The following is a 22,661-nucleotide window of genomic DNA, read 5'->3' on the forward strand; positions in this document are numbered from 1 at the left end:
AGCTCTGAGACGGATGATGTGTGAGAGGTACTGCGTTAGGAGTATTGTGTTATGGGCACTCTGTGAAGGGCACTGGCATTTTCAGACATGGACTCTAGTATATCAGAATCTTCTTTTGTTTTGCTTATGTCAAGAACCAGACCATAAACAAAAAGATCCTTCATCTCTTTGGGACTGAAGTGCTGAGACAGTCATTCAAAGTTCTTTTTTTTTTTTTTAAAGATTTTTTTTTAATTTTTTATTTATTTATGATAGTTACGGAGAGAGAGAGAGAGAGGCAGAGACATAGGCAGAGGGAGAAGCAGGCTCCATGCACCAGGAGCCTGATGTGGGATTCGATCCCAGGTCTCCAGGATCGCGCCCTGGGCCAAAGGCAGGCGCCAAACCGCTGCACCACCCAGGGATCCCAGTCATTCAAAGTTCTAAGCAGTTTTTCAGACCTTCCTGAAGATGACCTGGAGATTCTCCAAAATTCAGTTTGGTGAGTCTTAAATAAGTGCTGACAATATGCCAAGCAGAGGGTTTGTACTAAGGAGACAGCAGTGATTGAGATGTCTTTCCAGTCCTTGAGGAGCTCTCAGTCTAATGGGGGCCATTTTTCTGTTCCAGGTGCAAATACAGATATTGTGTCACACATGGAAATAGTTAAATGTCTGAGAGCCTCTATTCCAAGTAGGGTTTGAAAATTAGTACAGAAACATCTGCAGTATAAGACCATGGGGGAAAAAATGGAAAGTTATCAGGAAAACAAAGGAGAAAGAAAAGGTCAGGTTGGTAGCATTATACTGGAAAATTATCAGTACGCAAGGCCTAATGTACCTACTGCCTAATGTCGTACACAGCTGGTCTTCGGCTTCCCAGCTGTCAAAGCAAACAGGGAAGGATGATCAGTCACAAGTCTCATGGTCACCCCAGGAACATATCTGCTCCTCAAGAAAGGTGTAAGTTTTTCCTGGTTTTGAAAACTGGGAAAATTTTTTGCTCTGAGTAGCATTAAAGGTGAACTGGGTGAAAGAGTGTCCCACATCTTCCACTTCATAGCATGTTCCAGTAATAAACACAATGGCTTTTTCCAAGTGGCAGCTTATTAGCACACCAGCTAAGTTAATAATGCCAAGGTGAAATTCCAGGAATAAACATCCACTGAGGCCAAAGCGATCACTCTGGGGCCGGATTGACTATTGCTCTGGTTTAACCTGGGGCTACAAGTCACCTCTGGGCATGTGTTCTGAGGTGATCTCTGGAAAGGACATAGCTGTTTGACGTTTTTAGACCAGGTACACTCAACCTCAGGCTTATGGCAGCTTGATTGCCTACTGGTGGGTTTTTGTGGTTGTCACGTATTTGGGAGGGAGGTAGACAGTTGTCTCTGCTCTATTACTTAAGTTGTGTCACTGTAGGTGATTTGCTTACCCTTCCCAAGCTTTATTTTTTCTCCTCTATGAGTTGGGAGATGAATATTTCCTTCACAGTTTCATTCAGAAAGCAGGGGAGACTATGTGCCCAATCAGAAAGCTCAGTGCTCAGTGTGGAGCAAACACTCATTTAGTAGTGGATATCAAGTCAAAATTACCACTAATTTTGATAAAAATGTCCCTTATCCTTTTGAAATTACAGAGGGAGGGATGGCCTTTTTTTTTTTTCCTTTATGACTTTACTATCATCAAAAACTTTTATTACATTAGTATATTTTGCTGCATTTTATTTCTACCAGGGATTCAGTATGGCATTTCTAATGCCTCCTTTAATTTCGAGAATGTTTTTGGTATAATACCCAAACTTTCAGCTAAAAGCCAGGATGTACACTGGATCATCCTAGGTTTATGAAAGAAAATGTCAAGGGCAGCCCCGGTGGCCCAGTGGTTTAGCACTGCTTTTAGCCCAGGGCGTAATCCTGGAGACCCGGGATCGAGTCCCATGTCTGGCTCCCTGCATAGAGCCTGCTTCTCCCTCTGCCTGTGTCTCTGCCTCTCTCTCTCTCTGTCTCTCATGAATAAATGAATAAAATCTTTTAAAAAAAATGCAAAACCAAATGAAACAAAAGCTCTTCAGACCAACAGATACTTCCTTAGGCTTTACCAAGACTCTGGATTAGCATCCAATAGAAAACCACCTTCAGGGTGCCTGGCTGAGTCAGTCAGTTAAGTGTCTGCCTTTGGCTCAGGTAATGATCCTGGAGTTCTAAGATCCAGCCCCACATTGAGCTTCCCTCTTAGTGGGGAGTTTTCATATCCCTCTGCCCCTCCCCCCAGCTGGTTTCCTCTCTCTCTCTCTCTCTCCCTCTTTCTCTCTCTCTGCTCTCACTTTCTCATAAATAAATAAATAAATAAATAATAAAAAAAATCTTTAAAAACCCCACATCTGTAGCTTAAAGAAAAACACTGGAGACCTGTGAAGCTGTGGGTCTAATTGTAATTAAAATTTAGATTTTCAGAAGGAGTGATTTTGTTAATACCCTTGGTTAATAGACAAGTACTAATTTGCATATCTGAACAATACATACTCAAAGCAGGTGATGAAATGTTGCAGTATAAAAGGCTCAGAAGGCAAATTGCTGGCTGACCTCTATCAGTCATGTGTCAAGGCCATGTCAAGGTCACATGGCTGTGGACTCACAAAAGGCCTGTACCTCCTTAAACCCTCATAGCTGTAAATGCATGCTCACTGTTTTTCTAATCTTGGCTTTTTCTCTAGCTCTCTCAGCACAAGTCTTTCATGTAGCTCTCCTCAGGTTAGGTGACCCAGGGGCCAGCTAAGTCTCTGACCCTCTCAGGCAGTTCTCAGGGGGCACATCAGTAGATTTGTCTCAGTAGATTTGTCTCAGGGAGATGTGGGTCAACATTACATGGCTTCTATTGAGTTTCGAGAGCAATAGGTACAATTTGAATTTCAACAACTATTTGTAGGAAATCAGAGCCCTGTAGCTATAATCTGAAGGCCTCCAGGATGGTACATGGCACTGCATATGGTCACACTGTTTCAGTATTATTTCATATTTTGATTTGGATGATGGACTAGAGAACATCACATTAAGTATGTAAATTAGTTCATGATAAATAAGTAGCTTGAGGACCTGGGAGAGAAAGATTAGATTTAGGAGTAACCTTAGAGAATGTGTCAGACATAGAGGAAGGTTAGGCATGATTTTATGAATGTGCACACACATACACAAATACACACAAATACACATGCAGAGAGAGTGAGACTGAGATAATTATTATCCTCTGTATTTTTCACTGCCTGCCACAGAGTGATTGCTAAATAAATATCAGTTTAGTTGAATTAACCTAATGAAAATTATCTTAAAAGATTGACAGCCTTTCTAGCAACCTGGTTCACAAAGATATCCAAAGTTAAGGATTTTTTAATCAACTAAAAAAAAGCAAACTTTGTAATTTTCGCCTATTTTCAGTGTTAGCTATTTCAGTTGCTAAAACACTGGATAGAACAAAAAAAAAAAAAAAGAAAAGAAAAGAAACAAAAGCTGTTGTTTTTATGCTTTTATTCCCTCCTCCCTTTAGCCTAAAGATGCAGCTGAAGCTACCATAGATGCTGGTGTGACTTTTAATTTCGATTTGTTGTGGATTTTGTTCCCATTTATTATTTACACAAAATTCCTCCACCTGTGAGGAAGCACTGGGTCCTCAGTAATTCTGGGCCAGGCCATCGCTGCAGACACAGTTCAGATAGTCAGATCTATTGAAATTACCAATATCTAAGATCCTCTGGAGTGCCAAGGATGACCAGGAACTGTCAGCAGGTGGATTTCAGATGGAAGGGTGTCTTTGCTCACAGTTTACCATGCTGCATGATCTGAGAGAGCACATTTACTAAAAGGAGTAGTACTCAGCCATAAAAAAGAATGAGGGGCACCTGGGTGGCTCACTTGGTTAAGGGTCTGACTTTTGAGTTTGGCTCAGGTTATTATCTCAGGGTTGGGAGATTGAGCTCCACATTGGACTCTGTACCGGGCATGGAACCTGCTCCAGATACTCTCTCTCCCTCTGTCCCTCCCCACCTCCACTTGGATGCTCTCTCTCTCTCTCTCTCTCTCTCTCTCTCTCTCTCTATCAAAAGAAAAAATAAATGAAATCTTGCCATTTGCAATGATGTGGTTGGAACTGGAAAGTGTAATGCTAAGTGAAATAAGTCCATCAGAGAAAGACAAATACATATGATCTCACTCATAGGTGGAATATAAGAAATAAAATGAGTAGAGGGAAGAAAAGAGCAAGGCAAACCAAGAAACAGACTCTTAACCACAGAGAACAAACTTATGGCCATGTGAGAGGGGAGGTGAGTGGGGAGAGGAGTGAACTAGGTGATGGGGATTAAGGAGGACACTTGTGATGGGCGCTGGGTGTTGTATGGAAGTGTTGAATCACTAAATTGTATACCCTAAACTTGTGTTACACTGTATGTTAACTAACTGGAATTTAAATAAAAACAGAAAGGAAGGATGGAAAGGAGGGGAAGTCAAAGGGGAGGGGAGGGCAAGGGGAGGAGATGGAGAGGAAAGGAAAGGGGGGAGGAGAGAAGGAGGTATGAGTGCTCTGTGACCACTGGACACTCCCAAGCAGTTCTTTCTCTCATTATCTCTCCCTCTTCAACAGTGTTTTCTTTCACTGTTTCACACTTTTTTTTGGGTAGGCTTTAAATAAAATCAACCCAGGCTAGAGAACTTACAACTTGAAACAGAAAATTCTCACTTCTTTGGTGGGTTTTCTCAGCATCTTTAGATGTTTTCATTATTTTCAGCAGTTAGGCTAAATTTAGAGGAAAAAGAGATTTGAAACAATTAATTGTTAACTCTCCGTGGACTGGATAAAATTGTTGTTCTTTTTTTTTTTTTCTTACCTACTTTTGCTGTTTGTTTGATGGTGAAGTCTACTTGGAACTCTGGTGCTCTGGAAGCCAAATTTTGGGGAAAAACAAATACAGCATTAAATATAGATAGATACTTTCCTCTTCCTGCTTGTGTGACTTCTAGCTGCTTCCCCCTCTGAAAATTAAAATAATGATGCCTACTTCCCAGAACTGAAGTGCTGATTAAAAGCTCTGATCTACAAGAAGCTCTTAGCATAGCACATGTAACATAAGTGGCAGTCACATTATCAAAAAAATGAAAAGGCTACCTACTGAGTGGGAGAAAATATTTGCAAGTCACATATCTGATATGGAGTTCATATCCAAAATATATAAAAATTCATAAAACTCAATCAGAAAAAACCCCAACAATCTGATTTAAAAATGAGCAGAAGTTCTGAATAGACATTTTTCCACAGAAGACATGGAGATGGCCAACAGGTACATGAAAAGATGCTCAAAATCATTGATCATCAGGGAAATGCAAATCAAAACTACCGTGAGACATCACCTCACACCTGTTAGAATGGTAATAATAAAAAAAAAAAAAACAAGAGATGACAAATGCTGGAGATGATGTGAAGACATGGGAACCACTGTGCACTGTTGGTGGGAATATAAATTGGTGTGGCCAGTATGGAAAACAGTATAGAGTTTTCTCAAAAAAATTAAAAATAGAGCTACTATATGATCCAGCAATTCTACTTCTAAGTAAGAAAACAACACCAATTCAAAAAAATATATGCACCTAGATATTCATTGTAGAATTATTCCAATATCCAAGACGTGGAAACAACCTAAATATCCATCGATGGATACATGGATAATGGATAAAAAAAAATATGGTACATACATAAAATGGAATATTGTTTAGGCATAAAAAGTAATTAAATCTTGGCATTTGAGACAACACAGATGACCTTTTGGGCATAATGCTAACTAAATCAGATTGAGAAAGACAAATACTGTATGAATCCACTCATAATGTGGAATATAGAGCAAAAACCATAATCAAACTCAAAAACCAAGTTCATAGATACAGTGAACAAATTGGTGGAGGGGCAGGGTATGTATGAAATGAGTGAAGGGGATTGAAAGGTATGAACTTCCAGTTTTAAAATAAACAGGTCATGGGAATGTCATATAGAGCATGGTGACTGTAGTTAATAATGCTGTGGGATATTTTAGAGTTGCTAAGAGAGTAGATTTTAAAGGTCTTCATCTCAAGAAAATTTTTCGAGTAACTATGTATGGTGATGAATGTTAAATAGACTTACATTTTACAGGTGATCGTTTTATATTATATACATAGTGAATCATTATGTTGTACACTTGACACTAGTGTTACATGTTATCACCTCAATGAAAAAATTAGTGGCATAGCCACATTGAGAGAATAATTCTTTCAAATGATTTTTATTTTATTTTTTTAAAGATTTTATTTATTTACTAATGAGAGAGAGAGAGAGAGAGAGGCACAGAGGGAGAAGCAGGCTCCCTGAAAGGAGCCCTCAAATGATTTTAGATAATCTTTTAATTATATAGTCTTACTAGACTAGTCTTACTAGACATTTTACTAAATGTGTTTTAAATACAAAAAAACAAAAACAAAAACAAAAAAAGCCACACCAAACCCCACACTCCAAACACAAAAACAAACAAAAACGACAGTCATTATTATTTAGTCATGGGTTAATTAGCCAGTAAGACTTGGAACTGTAGTCACTGGGAAAATAGTCACATTAAAATATAATCAGATTTAAGACTTGTTTGTGTTTGAGCAGCTCCTCATTTAGATTCCTTGCACCTATTAATACGGTCTGTCACGGGGAAGAATGCGAGTGAGTTAAGACTGAGGAGAGGATGAGGTGGTGTCTATTGAGATCTGGAGAGCATTCCCATTCTGTGCTTCACAGACACTGATGTTTTATGAATTGTTAAGAAGCGCAGCAGGAGAGAAGGTTCTGTGGTCAAACACACTGAGGAAATAGTTCCCCTTACAGGAAATGGACTGCTGTTGCCTTGGGGGGCCCAGTTAGAAAGCTAGGAACCACTTTTGCTTCCCTCTTTCTCTTACGCTGTGCTTTCCAATCCACCAGAAAGTCTTCTCATTCCATTTCCAAAGTGTGTCCTCTGGCTCATTCACTTCTCTCTGTAATTCTCAGCTATCCCCACTGAAACAGTTTATCTGAAACCTATGATGCAACCTACCTGCCCACCTTCATGTCCCTGACTATTTATATGACCTCCGAACAATGAAATCCCAGTGCTCCCTTCCCCTGCTTAGAGCCCTCCATTGCTTCCCATTGCACTGTGAATAAATCCAGGTGGTTTCCTCATCCCTACCTGTATGTCTGACCCCATCCTATGCGACTGCTCCTTTCTCCCCACTCTGCCCCACAGGCCTTATTTATGTCCTTGAATATGACAGTCTTACTGCCAGTTGAGTGCATTTGCCTGGAGAGCTCTTCTGGAGCTCCTTTTTGTAGCCACCAGCACATACCACCTACCCTTACACGCTGTCTCACATCTGTCTGTTTTGTGTTGTTTATTTTTAGAGATCATGCCGCCATCAGCAATGATATTGTTTATGTGTTTATAGCTTGCTCCTAGCTTTGTCTGGAATGTCAATCTTTTGAAAGCAGGAATGTTGTTTCATCACCAAGTGCCCGGGACAGTGCCTGGTGTCTCGTAGGTACTCACATGTCTATTGGATGAGTGCATGAAATACTGATTAAATGGCAGCAGCTGCTAGACTTCACACAGCCTTAAATATATGGCTGTATTTTTGTTCACTACTTCTTTTAAGATATACCCTTTAGCCACAAGATGAAGCACTGTTTGTCTTTCCTGCAATGACATCTTTAGATGAAACTTGCAAAGTTAAAACTTGTTTTCATCCACTTAGGGGCAATTAAAAAAATTTTTTTTAATAATAAATTTATTTTTTATTGGTGTTCAATTTGCCAACATACAGAATAACACCCAGTGCTCATCCCGTCAAGGGCCCACCTGCAATTTTAAAATTTAAAGTAAGACACTATACATTGGTCACCATGACTATAAAACTAGACTTGAAGTGTTATAAAGTGATATTTTTAAACATTCAATTAAATGCTTTTCTTAAGCCCTGGAGCAGCTGGTAAACATCACACACTAAACAAAAAGTCTTTTCTTCATTTTATGTTTTGCCTTCGGATGATATGTATGTTTGATAAGTACAATGCATTTATTTCAGACCCTAAAGCAATTTTGAAAGAATGCATGTCAGGTGGAAATTTATTTTTCAAAATTCTTGGAATGGCTGCATAGAATATTTTATTAGACTTTAATTTTTAATTAAACTAAAAAAAAAAAAAAAACCCTTTGGTCATCAGAAACCAGTTAAGTAATGTTTCAGTATTCTTCCCCCACCCCGGGCTATTTCCTCTATGGACCTGAGTTTTCAAAGCAACAGATATATTTTTTAAATAAAATATTAGAGAACGCCAGTATTTTAAAACGGAAATATCCTAACTCCAGCAGTCATTAGTTGTGTGAGCTTTGGAAAAATAACTTAATCCTTGAGTCTGATTTCTCCTCTGTCAAATGGGGGTAGCAACATTTATTTATTGACTTGTTGTAAGAATTAAAGGTGATACTTCCAGCTAAGTGTTTGACATCAAATAACCCCTCAGTCAATGCTAGTTATTTTCTATGTTGCTCTCCTCTTACTGCCATCATACTCACTGAGTCCCTAATTTGGGCCTAGCACTTGCTGGCTACTAAATACAACAGCAGGGACACCTGGGTGGCTCAGCAGTTGAGCGTCTACCTTCAGCTCAGGGCGTGATCCCAGAATCTGGGATCGAGTCCCACATTGGGCTCCCTGCGAGGAGCCCGCTTCTCTCTCTGCCTCTCTCTCTCTCTCTCTGTGTCTCTCATGAATAAATAAATAAAATCTTTAAAAAAAAATAAATACAACAGCAGTGATTAAGATCCGGTTGCTGACCTCAGGCTTAGAGATGGCTTTTGCATTAAGGACCTTCTAGGGTGGCTTGGAATTTGGTGATAGAGGATTTATAATATACATGTAAACTTATCTGTTATTATTATTATAAATAAAAGAAAAAATAATATAAATATATACATTCATATACCTCTGTATCCGAATATATATAAATTTACCACATATAGTGGACAAGGTTCTAAAGCCAAATTAAAAAATATTAAGGTATAGAGTTGTAGAATCACTATGTTGTACTCTTGAAACTGCTATAATGTGTGTTGACCTCAACCTAAAAAACAAACCACAGATGTTGGGGTAAACAAGGATGTTTATGTGATAATCACTAGTGTTTGGTACCCAGGGTTCCAAAGCCAAGTTTAAAAACATTGGAATGTGCCACGCTGGGTAGGTAAGACTTTCCCAAGTCTTCTCAGAGTCTTACCTTAGGAAAGTAGGATATGACTTTCTAAGAAAAGCTCTGGCAGTTTTGTGCACATATTAGGGTCTCAATATATGATCTGTAAATATCGAGTCAGTGTTACACACATTTTATGATACTTTCCAGGAGGAAAGGAAATGTGCAGTTGAGGCTTCTGTTGACTATACTTCCCCATGCAGGATTCATGCTGCACCTAAAGATGAATCCTCTGTCAACAGACAGAAAAGGGGATAAGGAAGTTACTTTGGGAAGGAGAAAGTGCATGAGATAGGTTCTTTGTTGTGGAGTAAGAATGAAGCAACTCTTTTTTTCTAGGGAATATTATGAATTAAATGCATTTATATATAAATGTATATGTATATGATGTGAATTAAATAAAAATTAGAACAAGAAGAAAACCTGGCATTCAGGTTGTGCTTGAAAAGCTGTGTAAAGCCTCAGCGCACTTGTATTCTAAGATTTCAACTTCAACTGAGGAGTTTTGTAATAATTCTGGATTTCGTTCTTCTCATTCCAACCCTGTGACCTTGATAGGGCAGTTTTGGTAACTGCACGATTACAGTGCTCTTCCCAAGACTTGTGTGTCTGAAATCACTAACATTTTAGAACACAACAGAAGCATGGCCAACCTCATGAAGATTCAAGTATGTTTAGAAGTGGGTTTATGTGTGTACTCACTGTTCCTCCCAGTTTGCCTTTCCCTCAGCTTCTTCTATCTCTCCTGGAACAGGTGTCTGAGCCAGGAGGCCCACTGCCTTGAATGTATCTTTAGGCTGCCCTCACCCTGGCCCTTGAGGGTCTCACTCCTCCCCATTTCCTTGCCCTGTGATTGCAATGAGTGCCATACTGGCTTTCCAGACATTTGGGCTTCAACTAGGCAGGTATATATTCTGAATCCCATTCTCCCTCTGCCTGCTAGAGGCAGTCAGTCCATCATCAGTCTATTAAATTCTCCTCGAAGGAGAAATTTTGAGAAAACATGAGGGGCTCTCCTTCACTCCCCCAAATTCTATACAATTTTAAGAGCCTTCTCAAGGCCAAACTCCATCTTTAAGGACTATATATAACCCATTTCCCACGTTTCTACCACTGACAGTCCATTTTATAATGTTCTTCCTTTGACCCCAGATTTTACAAGAATTTTATCTAAAGAACAAATAAAACTATGGATCTATTTTCTTATTAATTAGAGCTTCAATTTGCCTTGAAATAAGTATCAGCATCCTCAGCTCCTATGACTATAATCACAAAGGAAGATACTTGGTGTTTTAGCCCATGCATCATATAAACATGTTATATTTCAAATAAATGAATAATGTGCAAAGAGAATTTTGATATTAAAAAGGCTCCAGGACCCCAGAAAGAACAGAGATTCAAGGCTAGAAAAATCATTTAAACTAAAAGAAAGATTCTAATGGTGAAGATTTCAGTGGGTGGTGTTATCTCAGGCTTGTTGGAGGATTTGAAGGGCAAACAGGATTTGATCTTCCTCTCAATTCATACATATGAACACTTGCCAGTATTTATTAACACATACTCTCTCTCACTCTCATGTATGCTTACATACCAGAGGTGTGAACATTTTCTCCCTCCGGAGATTTATGGGGGAAATCCCTAAAATGTTTTAATTTGTATTGATAATTTGTAATATGAATGTACATAATGGTCGCTCTTCTCTAAAGTTAGCAAATAATAGAGGACGATCTGTTTCAGGCAGATTAAAAAAAAAATGCTAACTGTCCAGGATTGAGTGACTAAGAAAAGAAGAAAGGACAAATGCCAGCTTCCTTTTTCTCCGTTGTCACCAAAAGATGGTTTTATCAGAGGCTTTTTCCAGCAGGGAAAACCCTTAACTGTACAAGTCATGTTTATTATTGAGAACAGGCCTTTCTGTTCATGGAAACTGGAAGAAAGAGAGGACCTCGGCTCTTTACAGTATTTAAGGAGAGCCAAGAGAGATTCTGTACTACTGGTAGAGGGAACAAACTGGAAAATCAATCAGGAGCTGAAATGGAGGAATCTTGGTAAATGGCTGTAAAAAACACCCGAGAATTAATGTTGAAAGAGGTTAATGGAGATGTAGCAAATCTGTACTGCTGTCAGATTTTACAAATGGGATCACATTAATACTAGAGCAAATTATGTGGTTTTTGCTTTTAACAATGAAGGAAAGGAGAGAGAAGTTCTGGTTCAAGAAGAAACAGTCACATTCCTTCTATGAAATGCAAAGATATGTTAGATAGCGGGAGGGAAAGACTTGTTGGAACAGGTGAGAAAGTAACTTTCAAGTATTTGGTAACTGAGATAGTAGGTATAAAGGAAATTTCTGTTGAAGAAGAAAAGTAGTATTTAAAGATTTTATTTATTTACTTATTTAGAGGACAGTGGGAGCAGGGGGGAGGAGCAGAGGGAGAGGGAGAGAGAATCTCAAGCAGACTCCCACTGAGTGCAGAGCCTGACTTGGGACTTGATCCTGGGAGCCCTGAGATTATGACCTGCGCCGAAACCAAGAGTTGAACACTCTAACCACTGAGCCACCCGGGTGCCCCATATACATGTTTTAAAAAATTCTGCTGTTTTTAAAAATTACATTTTAATTGGAACTGCAGAATTTTTAAAGACCTACACTTAGTTTTAGAATTCTTTTTGATATATAGAAAAATCACAAAGGTAGTACAGAGTGTTCTCTTATACCCTGTGCCCAACTTCATTATTAACATATTAGTGTAGTACACTTATCATCATTAATGAGCCAATACTGAAATTTTTCATTAATTGAAGTTCATACTTCATTCAGAGTTCCTAAGTTTTTCTCTGATGTCCTTTTTCTGTTCCAGCATCCCATCAAGGATATCGCAGCACAGTTGTCACATCTCCTTTAGTCTCCTCTTGGTTATGATGGCTTCTCAGACTTTCCTTCTTTTGACCAACTTGAGAGTTTTCAGGAGTATTGGTCAGGCACTTTGTGAAATGCCCTCAATTGGGATTGAGTTGATGTGTTTCTCATGATTATTGGAGTTCTAAGTTCTGGGGAGGAAGACCACAGAGATCAAGAACCATTCTCACCACACACTTATCGCTGTTGGTATGACCCTTGACCATCTGGCTGAGGTAGTGTTTGGTTTTTCCATTGTCGAGTTACTCTTTTCTCCTTTCCCATACTATTTGGAAGAGAGACAATATAAACAGCTCACAGCTTAGGAATGGAGGATTGTATTCCATCTCCTTGAGGAAGGAGTATCTATATAAGTTATGTGAAATTATTCTACATGAGAGCGTTGTCATTTCTTTCCTATTTGCTTTTCTATCAATCATGTATTCACATTAATATAAACTCATGGATATTCATTTTATACTTTGAGTTATAAATCAATACTATCTTATCTATTTTGTTGCTCAATTTTTTTGATCTTTTGTCATACAGAATTCTTTCAGTTGGGTCCTATGTCCTGTTGACATACTCTCATGATTGTGGTTGTTAAGTTTTTAAAAAAAATAATTCCCTTACTTCTACTGTGAGAACCTCTAGACTCAACTTGTATATTTCTTGCTTTTGTTCTAGAATTAGCCATTTTTTCCCCAAATAGTCTTGGTTCTCTTCTTTGGAGAATGGCATTATAAGCCAAGATATGGGCACTCACTTTGCACAAGTCTGAATGTGGGCAGGGGACATGGAGTGACCTACTGGTAGCTGTCTCATCATCTCTGCCTCCACTCTATTTTATGGGAAGCCCAGAAAACTATAGAAAGTGGTCAATGAAAATGAAAACTTCCTTATTAATCTGCCCACCAAGAGTTGGTACCCAGAGATTCAGTTTCAGGGGTCTTCAGTTAAAACTGCAGTCATGGTGAGATCAGTGAAATATGTAGTATGGTGCTGAAGACATACACAGCCTGGCATTTGCAATGTGCATTTCACTTTACCCTTGAAAATCTCTGGTAAGAAGTTGGCTTGCTCAGTCTAAATATGTGGGGGTTTATAGTTTGCAGTTTGAGTTTCATTGCACACAATTTTGTTGTGTGGAGCCACATTTCACTTTGTAACGGAGCACCTAAATAAATGTGTTTTCTCACCAAACTAAACAAGCAAACAAAAATATCCCTGAGCTAAAAGGAATAGAATGCCTGCTATCCTTCAGTGCCATGAACCCAATAAAACTCCCACTTGCCATTGCATGTATCCAACCAGCAAGGTGCAAATCAACCATCACACATTTCTCTGCCGGGGGAACAGTGTGCATTTCTCTGTGATCAGAAGTGCATTGCAAGTGAAACTTAGCCAGCTGCCTTTCCAGAGCTATAATTCTCTTAGGAAAGTGAGAGGAAAAAAAGCAGATTTTAAAATAAAACCAGTAAAAAAGAAACAGGTACACAAATTGGATAATAGTCATGGAGAGCATTGCAGTCAACTGGTCTAACAGGTCAGCTGGTCTTTGTCTCCAAGGCAGATGCTATTTTCATGCCTCCTAATATTTAATGATTAGATAAACTCTTATACCTATTTTATGTTTAATGTCCTTGACAAATCAGAACATAGATTACACATCTGTAGGGTTTCATTTTTTCCCTATATATTAGTAGAAAGCAGGGTATAATCTACAGAGATATCATTCTTAACTCTTCAAATAGGCTTGGGAAGTTATATTTTAAGCCTAAATTAGGGAAATAAAGATCAGCATTGCAGAGGGGTGCTGGCACTGACCATTGTTTTTTTGCACCCCACATTTTCAGCCTAATTATCAGGGAAACTTTGACTAATGTCCAAACCCAGGATACAGCATAATTTCAACAATTTTGTGAATGCCTTTTGGGTACGAAGATAAGAAACAGACTGGCATCAGTTAAGGGAGATAATTACAGGAATTAATGAGTGTCATATATTGAAGGACAGGAAATGACATACCATCAAGCCTAAGAGGGGGGTTGGAATTGAAGGATTCTCAGAATCCTAAAGTCAGCAAATATTTACTAAGTAACTGCCAGGTACTTGGGGACATGAGAGTGAAAAGTTCAAAATTATTGCCTTGGGAAGCTGATATTGCAATAGGACAATTCAAATAGTAAACATGCAAATGAATTAATGGAGCAAATTTCAGATACTGATAAATTCTATGAACAAAATAAAATAGGGAAATGTGATAGCCAAGAATTGGGCAGGAGGTTCTACTTCAGCTCAGATAGTCAGGAAAGGACCTTTGGGAGGAGGTGGCATTTGAATTATGAAAGGAAGTTGGGCATGTGACAAACTGGGGAAGATGCTTCTAATTAGAAGGAACACGAAGTGCAAAGACTCAAATGAAACTGAATTTGAAAGGTATGAGGGATGGAAATAAGGCTGATGTGGCCCAAATCCAAGAATTGAGGAGAAAAAAGTAAGGGAGTTAATGTTAAAGGAGTAAGCAGAGGACTGATTATACAGTGTCTTTTAGACTTGGGTATAAATGTGCATGCAATAGAAATTCATTAAAACATAATAAGCAATGTGGTAACTTATCCTGTTGCTATTTGTAGAACTATCATTAAAAAGCAGTTGTAGAAATTGAGTGAGAGATGGTGACAAGGTAGTAGTGCAGGGGTGGGGTCGGTGAGGGGTGGTAGAGTCAAGATGATTCCGGACTAGACCTCCCTGAACTTGCTCTTGGTGTGGATACAGAATATTAGGAAGGAGAATTAGGGATGACTCTGTAGGATTTTTGATCTAATCAACTGAGTGGATGTTGGTACCATTGGCTGAAAAAACAAGACAAGGACGACTGGGGAAATCTTAAAATTCTGTTGACCATGTTAAGGGTGAGATAATTATTAGACAGCCCGAGGGAGATATGCATTAAATGGTTGGATATCTGAGTGTGAAATTCAGGGACAAATTAGGCTTGCTGATGGAAAACCGAATTATCAGAAAATATTTAATTTTTGAAGCCAAGGGAGATTTTCTAGGAAGAGAAGAAAGATGGAGATCAGGAGACAGTCAAAGGCAGAACCCTGGCAGCATGAGAGTGATGAGAGTCTGGTAGAAGAAAAGCCAGCAAAGAAGACAAAGAGACCACAGAAGGAGGGAGGACATCTGGTTTCATATAACTGTGAAAAAATTGTTTCAAGGAGAAGTATCAGTTTTCTCAAATGCCAATGAGAGTTCAAGTAAGCTGAGGACCTGGGTGGTCATTTGTTATTAAATAGACTTTAATAAGGTCTATTTCAATAAAGCAGTAGGGAGAAATCTTTATTGCATCGGGGTGAGAAAAATTGGAGGCAAGAAAACAGAGACAGTGAGGATAGACAACTCTAAAAAGCTGGAGGAGAGCAGAGATGACCGGTGGTCACTGGGGAGGCTCTGAAGAAGGGCAACATGAAGACGTGTTTGAAGGCCAGTGTGAGGCATCCAGCAGAGATGGAGAATGGAAGGAGAAAGAAAGAGGTTCATTGCAGGAGTGAAGTCCTTGAGCAGCCATGATGAGTTGGGATCCGTAACCCAGGTAAAAGGATTTTCTTTAGGGGCAGGGACAGCTTTTCCTTTGTAATGGGAAGAAAGCAGCACATGTGGGCATGGATCCAGTTAGGATGACAGCTTGATGGTGGGAAAATATCATTCTCATCCGACTGCATTTAGTTTCTCTGCGAAGTATGAGGTGAGGTCTTTGGTGTTAGGTTCTTTCTGTTCAGCTCTTCATTTTCCCATTTCTCAGATTACTTAGCGCTTTAACTCTTCTATGGTATTAGTTTGAAAATAACTTCAGTTTGCTTTGGGGCCAACTCTAACCCCAAATCTATGTGACTGTACTGCTCTGGTGACCAACATGGTCTTAACAATGGTTTTAATGCCTCTTAGTTCATATCCTTGAGAGGGAAGATCTGAATGCCTCCTTGTAGTATATTGGGTTTGGGTCACTGCCTACTTCTGATACTATTAGCTATTGCTAAAGGTCTTGGTTATCTTGAACAAACTTAATTAGGTTTCGTTCTTTATTGTGGGCTATTCTAAAGAGGACAATATGGACTAGACAGTATATTAATTTACTCTAGCTCCTTTGGCAAATTATAAGTTACCATAGACTTGCTGTCTTAAGAGAAAAGTATTCTGTTATTGTCGTGGAGGCCAAAATTTTAAAATAAAAGTAGCAGCAGAGCTAGGCCCCTTCCTGAAACTCTACAAGAGAAATTTATTCTTGCCTCTTCTACTTCTAAGTGCCTGCTGGCACGTCTTGATGTTTCTTGGCTTGTGGCCACATCTCTACAATCTCTGCCTCTATCTTCACATTGCCTTTTCCTCCACGTAGGTCTCTCTTCTGTGTGCCTGTTGCAAAACTCCATCTACCTTTGTTTTATAAAAGGTATGTAGGATTATATTTAGGGCCCAATAGCATAATCCAGAGGGGGCATCTTCTCAAGACCTTTAACTTAAGTACATCTTTTGCTACGTAAGGTAGTGTTCACTCTTTTGTCATATAAGGTAATATTTATAAGTTCTAAAGATTAGGATGTGGACCTGAGTTTTCTGGGAGCCATCATTCAGCACACTATAGATAAGTACTTGAACTCTAGAAAATATTTTCCAGGGCTTTCCCCTCTGACAAAAATTTTCTAAAGGATAAGAATGAGGATAAAGGATTCAGGTTTTGGATTCAAGATTTTGCCCGAATTAGTCCCTGAGCAACCACCTCATGAAAAGGATTTGTGGGAACTTAAATGTATTGAGTCATAACCCCACCAAAAAATAACACTAATTGGCACCATTTTGGTGATGTAATGAGAGAACACATTTGAACCAAACTGATTTTCTCCTTGTTGAGTATCTGTGTATACAGAATGAAAGCAGCAGATAACTGCGGAAGATAAATTAACTAAGTAGGTATTATTGTGAAGTGGGGTAAAAGCAATTTATTAAAGAGACAGTCTGCCTTTACCTTGCTGTCTTGTCAGCCAAAAGGGGAAAACAGATATAAAAGCGGGAAGTAGGGGCTTAGAAGAGGATGAGAAAAAATAGTCATAGTTTTATTAAGGCCACCAGAGTCATTTCCTCTGTCACGTAGTGTAACGTGTTCTCTGTGTAATTCCCTCATCCTGCTCTCTGAGCTCAGGAAAGCAATTATGCTGCTGTCCTTGTGCCAACCTTCCTTGAGGATATCCTCTTTTTGTATAGTTATTCTTGTTAGAGCTTTTTCCTTCAGTCATCTAACTCCCAAGTCCCACCTACTAAATTAGAGGAGAGGAATTATTCTAAGCATCCTGTTAATAACTTTCTCTTCTGAGATGTCTGAAAACCGCAGTTATTTCCTGTGAGAAGCACTTTCTTCATGTTTACATCTAGTCTGTCTAATTTGACTCTAAACAGGGACCTGTTTATTCTGTAATCTGTGCAGTGTTTAGCAGTATCTGCAATTGCTAAATCCACTTCTTTTTTTATACATTTTTAAAAATTTAAATTCAATTTGCCAGCATATAGTATAACACCCAGTGCTCACCATCAAGTGCCCTCCTCAGTGCTTGTCACCCAGTTACCCCCGCCCCCACCTCCTCTTCCACAACCTTGTTTGATTCCCAGAGTTAGGAGTCTTTAATGGTTTGTCTCTCTTTCTAATTTTTCCCACTCCATTCCCCTCCTTTCCCTTCTAGCCCCTTCACTATTTCTTGTATTCCCCGTATGAGTGAAACCATATGATGACTGTCCTTCTCTGATTAACTTATTTCACTCAGCATCATACCTTCCAGTTCCATCCACGTCGAAGCAAATGGTGACATTCTTTCTGATGGCTGGGTAATATTCCATTGTCTACATATACCACATCTTCTTTATCCATTCATTTGTCAAAGGACATCGTGGCTCCTCCCACAATTTGGCTATTGTAAACTCACTTCTTTTTCCTCTGTTCTTACCCCTGGAAACAAGAATGGGCTTTAGAAATTCTATGAGGGAAGACTCAGGCTTTCTGGAGGAAGAAAGTGGGAGTTCCCCAAGGGCTTTTTAGTTCCTAGAGGAAGTCGTTGCTCACTTCCACCCTCAGAGTGGCCTCTGGAATTTCTGGTCTACCTCCTCATGCAGGAAGCAATGGGCCACACCTACTGACATTCTCCTCTATTTTACCTTATTTCATTTCAGTTTTTATTTAAATTCTAGTTAGTTAGCATATAGTGTAATATTGTTTTCAGGTATGGAATTTAGTGACTCAACATGGGTGCTCCTCATAGCAGGTGCACTCCTTAATCCTCATCTCCTGTTTCATCCATCACCCCTACCCCAGCTTCCCTTTGAAAACCCCCTGCCACCATGTTCGTTTGTTTTGTTTCTCAAATTCCATATAGGAGTGAAATGTGGTATTTATCTTTCTCTGACTGATTTATTTCACTTAGCATAGTACTCTATGCATCACCCATGTCATTGCAAATGGCAAGATTTCATTCTTTTTTAAGGCTGAGTAATATTCCATTGTATATGTATACCATATCTTCTTTGTCCATTCATCATTTATCATCAGGGAAATACAATACAACTACAATGAGATATCACCTCATACCAGCCATAATGGCTAAAATTAGCAACACAAGAAATAACAGGTGTTGGTGAGAATGTGGAGAAAGGGGAACCCTCTTACATTGTTGGTGGGAAAAGCAAACTGCTGCAGCCACTCTAGAAAATAGCACAGAGTTTCCTCAAAAAGTTAAATAGAACTATCCTCTCTTTTTTGTGGTAGCCATGAACCAGCTCTCAGTGGAACCTTTGGGAGGGATTAGACCTAGGCTTATCTACTTCCCACAGTGTCAGATGGCAAGGGTATATTTGTTTTTTTTTTTTTTAATTTTTTATTGGTGTTCAATTTACTAACATACAGAATAACCCCCAGTGCCCGTCACCCATTCACTCCCACCCCCCACCCTCCTACCCTTCTACCACCCCTAGTTCGTTTCGCAAGGGTATATTTGAATTAAACAATAGAATTACCTCTCCAGCAATATCTTTGACAGCATATGGTCTTAACATTTTGGTACTTTCTGAATCATCTAGAACTAGTCTCTAGACCAGAATGGGCAGATACCCAAGATTGGGACATTCTCTAGGTGTAGCAAAATATCCCTTACTTTAATTGTTTTTCTCTGGAAGAGTATTTCATAACATAGTACTGACTGCCCAATACCTCCCTTTGGAAAAACCTTTTTTATTTAGGGACAGTAATAAAATTGTTCTTTAGTTTTCTCTTTTTCAAGCAAGTTCCTTAATATTTCCTCTTTGGACATATTTTCTGTTTCTTTAAACATTTGTAGTAGCTCTTTCCTGACATTTCCTTGCCTTTACATTCCTATAAAGATATGATAAGTGAAACTACCCATGATATTTATGTGTAGGTCTTCCTGCCCCTCACTATAGTACAAAGTTTACCTTTAGACAAGGTATCACCACTCTCATATTTGCTTAAATTGAATATTTTAGAGAAAATGACTGGTTTTTTTGATGATAGTTAATTTTATGTGTCAAGCCATGGGGTGCCCAAATATATGCTTAAATATTATTCCTGGGTGTGTTTTTGAGGGTATTTCTGAATGAGATTAACATTTGAATCAGTAGACTAAGTAAAGCCAACTGACTTTTCCATTGTGGGTGGGCCTCATCCAATCACTTAAAGGCCTGAATGAAATAAAAGGCTAAGAAAAAATTCTCCTTACTTGATTGTTTATGAGCTGGGGCATCAGTCTTCCACTTTCCACTTAAACTCAGACTAGAATTTGCACCATTAGCTCTCCTAGTTCTCAGGATTTCAGACTTGGACTAGAACTACACCATTGACTCTCTTGGGTTCCAGTTTGCTGATTGCAGATCTTGGACTTCTCAGCCTCTATAATTGTATGAAACAATTCCTTATACAGCATTTCTCTCTCCTTCCCCCTCCCTCCCTCCTTCTCGCTCTCTCTCTCCCCTCTTTCCCTCTCTCCCTCTTTTTCCCTCTCTCCCTCTCCCTCCACCCCTGTCTCATTTTGTTCTCTGAACAACCCAGACTAATAGTTATTTTAGGCAGAAAATACATCTGAGACATCTATTTGTGTCTTGAAGTGTAAGCCATCAAAGACTTCTTGAGTCATGCTAATAGGATATGAGAGTCAACCTCAAGGGGCTCTTACTATTTAGAGATGAGGATATTAAACCATTAAAAATGATTGCTATAAAAGAATAATTGCTATAGGTTATAATATCTCATGTGGTCTGGGAAGAATCCTCCCTTGGTGGACTAGGAAATAGCGGAAACTTGGTAATGGCAGTTCTGGAGGCCTTACTATGGTGCCTCTAGTGGACTGAACCAGGGTGACAGGCTCCAGTTCCTGAGGGATAGAGTGTCTAAGATATCCAAGGGCACCATGCAGGTGAGTTTTGTGTGCTGGTGCTACAGCCAGTCCCTGAAAGTGGACTTGAGTTTCAAAATCCTAGACCACATCACTGTCCAGGAGTTTACAACTCCATTAAAAAAAAAAAAACTACTATAGGTAAACAAAAATCTATAAATTCATAATATTACTTTGAAGAGGAAAAAGTAGTGTTGCCTGGTGGCTCAGTCAGTTAAGGGTCTGCCTTTGGCTTAGGTCGATCCCAGGGTCCTGGAATCCAGCCCCACATCAGGCTCCCTGCTCAGTAGGAAGTCTGCTTCTCCTGTTCCTTCTGCTGTTTCCTCTGCTGGTACTCTCTGGCTTCTTCTCTCTGTCAAATAAATACATAAAATCTTTTTTTTTTTTTTAAAGAATGTTTACCATATTGGTTACCTTTGTAGGTTGCCAGTGCAAAAAAATCATTCTTCTGAAGGGTGATAAAGAATTGAGTATCTGCTGTCTTTCCTTTGTAGATTATAAAATTAATGACAATCATACAAGTATAAATGTGCTTCCCTTCATCGTTCCCCTCGAGGTCACAGACCACTAGGAACATAGCTGGAGAGCTCTGTAAGTCAGGTTATTACTTGCTACAGAGAAGGGACAACTCAGTAAGAAGGTGTTAGAAAGGAAACATTACAGGATTTAGACAGTGGGTAGATGATGTTGAGGAGAGTTCACGAAAAGAGACTTTAGGGACTTTGGATTAGAAGGGAGGATAATTCTATCATTGGATATTTTCATCCCTGTAATTTAAAGAATGATATGATTAGGTATTTACTAAATCTTTTAAGAAGGCTAGAGCAAGACCAAAGCTGTAAACCTTTCAGAAGCAGCAGCCACTCAGATTGGGAAAAGGTGGCTGATATTTTTGTGGTCTGAACTGTGACCTTGTTTTTGCCTCTGGTTAAACAACGTTATGAAATAGTCTTTTCATATATATATATATAATCACTTCTTCAAAGTCACAAGGTGAGTTGATGTTCTGTGAATTTGTTTACATCCAGCAAAAGAACATTGAGGTCTAGCTATGAGTGTCAGGCTAGCTTTTAGAGTTTAGGGGCTGCTGCTTTTCTGTATCTGTGAGAAAGGGCTTTTCTTTTACTTTCTTCTTTTTAATAGAAGAATAACAGGAAGTTAAAGCAGAAGAAATGTAGGATTTGTATAATCCCTTTTCAACCCCTAATGAAATAATGGATCTAGGCAATCTAGATGCTTAATTATTAGGTGAAATATTATTTGGGTACTTTATTATGGGTGGTTCAGGCGGTAACCTTTGAACCCTTGATCAATCTTAACATCATTAAAAGAGGAACAGATATTACGTGCCTTCTGATATGACTGGCAGCACCACCTTTGAAATATCCTTGCCAAAAAGTTTGAATCTGAATTTAGTCAAGTCTTGAATTTAACTATATATAGGAAACATGGGGGATAGAGCATCATCTTATATAATACCATGAGGTATTATATCAGCCAAATCTAGAAACTTTAGCAAGTAAATGTCATGAAAAAAAAAAAAAGAGAGAGGGGGAGTTGTTATAGATTAAAAGAGACTTACAAAATATATCAACAAATATAGTGTGTGAGTTTTGTTGAGATTCTGATTCAAACCAATCATGTTAAAAGACATTTTTGAGATAATTAGAGACAACTGAGTACATTTGGGGCTTAGATAATATTAAGAAATAATTAGAATTGTGTTGGTTATGAAAATGGTACTGTTGTTATTTAAATTGTTTTTATCTGTAGAGATACATTCTGAAGTACTTAGGAATTAGATGATATAATGTCTGATGCTTCTCCAGAACAAAAGAAAGGTTGGGGAAGTAGTTAGATGAAATGAAAAATGATAGATTGTTGCTAATTTTTAAACCTAGGTGGTGAGTCTGTGTAGGTTGATCATTCTTTATGCTTTTGGTTTTGAGAAGTTGCAGACCAAACAACCTTTAAAAAAGATGAATATTTTGTTACACATCATGCGTTTGATTGTCCTCTCCTCCATAGGGCACCATCACCCAC

At 38.8% G+C, this 22,661-nt stretch overlaps 1 pseudogene; it reads left to right on the forward strand.

The window, feature by feature from the left end:
- The first annotated feature begins 407 nt into the window (after positions 1-407).
- The window catches only part of LOC112659761 (stAR-related lipid transfer protein 4-like), a 222,725-nt pseudogene continuing 200,471 nt past the window's right edge, over positions 408-22,661 (forward strand).

This window comes from Canis lupus, chromosome 2, assembly GCF_003254725.2.
Source record: "Canis lupus dingo isolate Sandy chromosome 2, ASM325472v2, whole genome shotgun sequence".
NCBI lineage: Eukaryota > Metazoa > Chordata > Mammalia > Carnivora > Canidae > Canis > Canis lupus.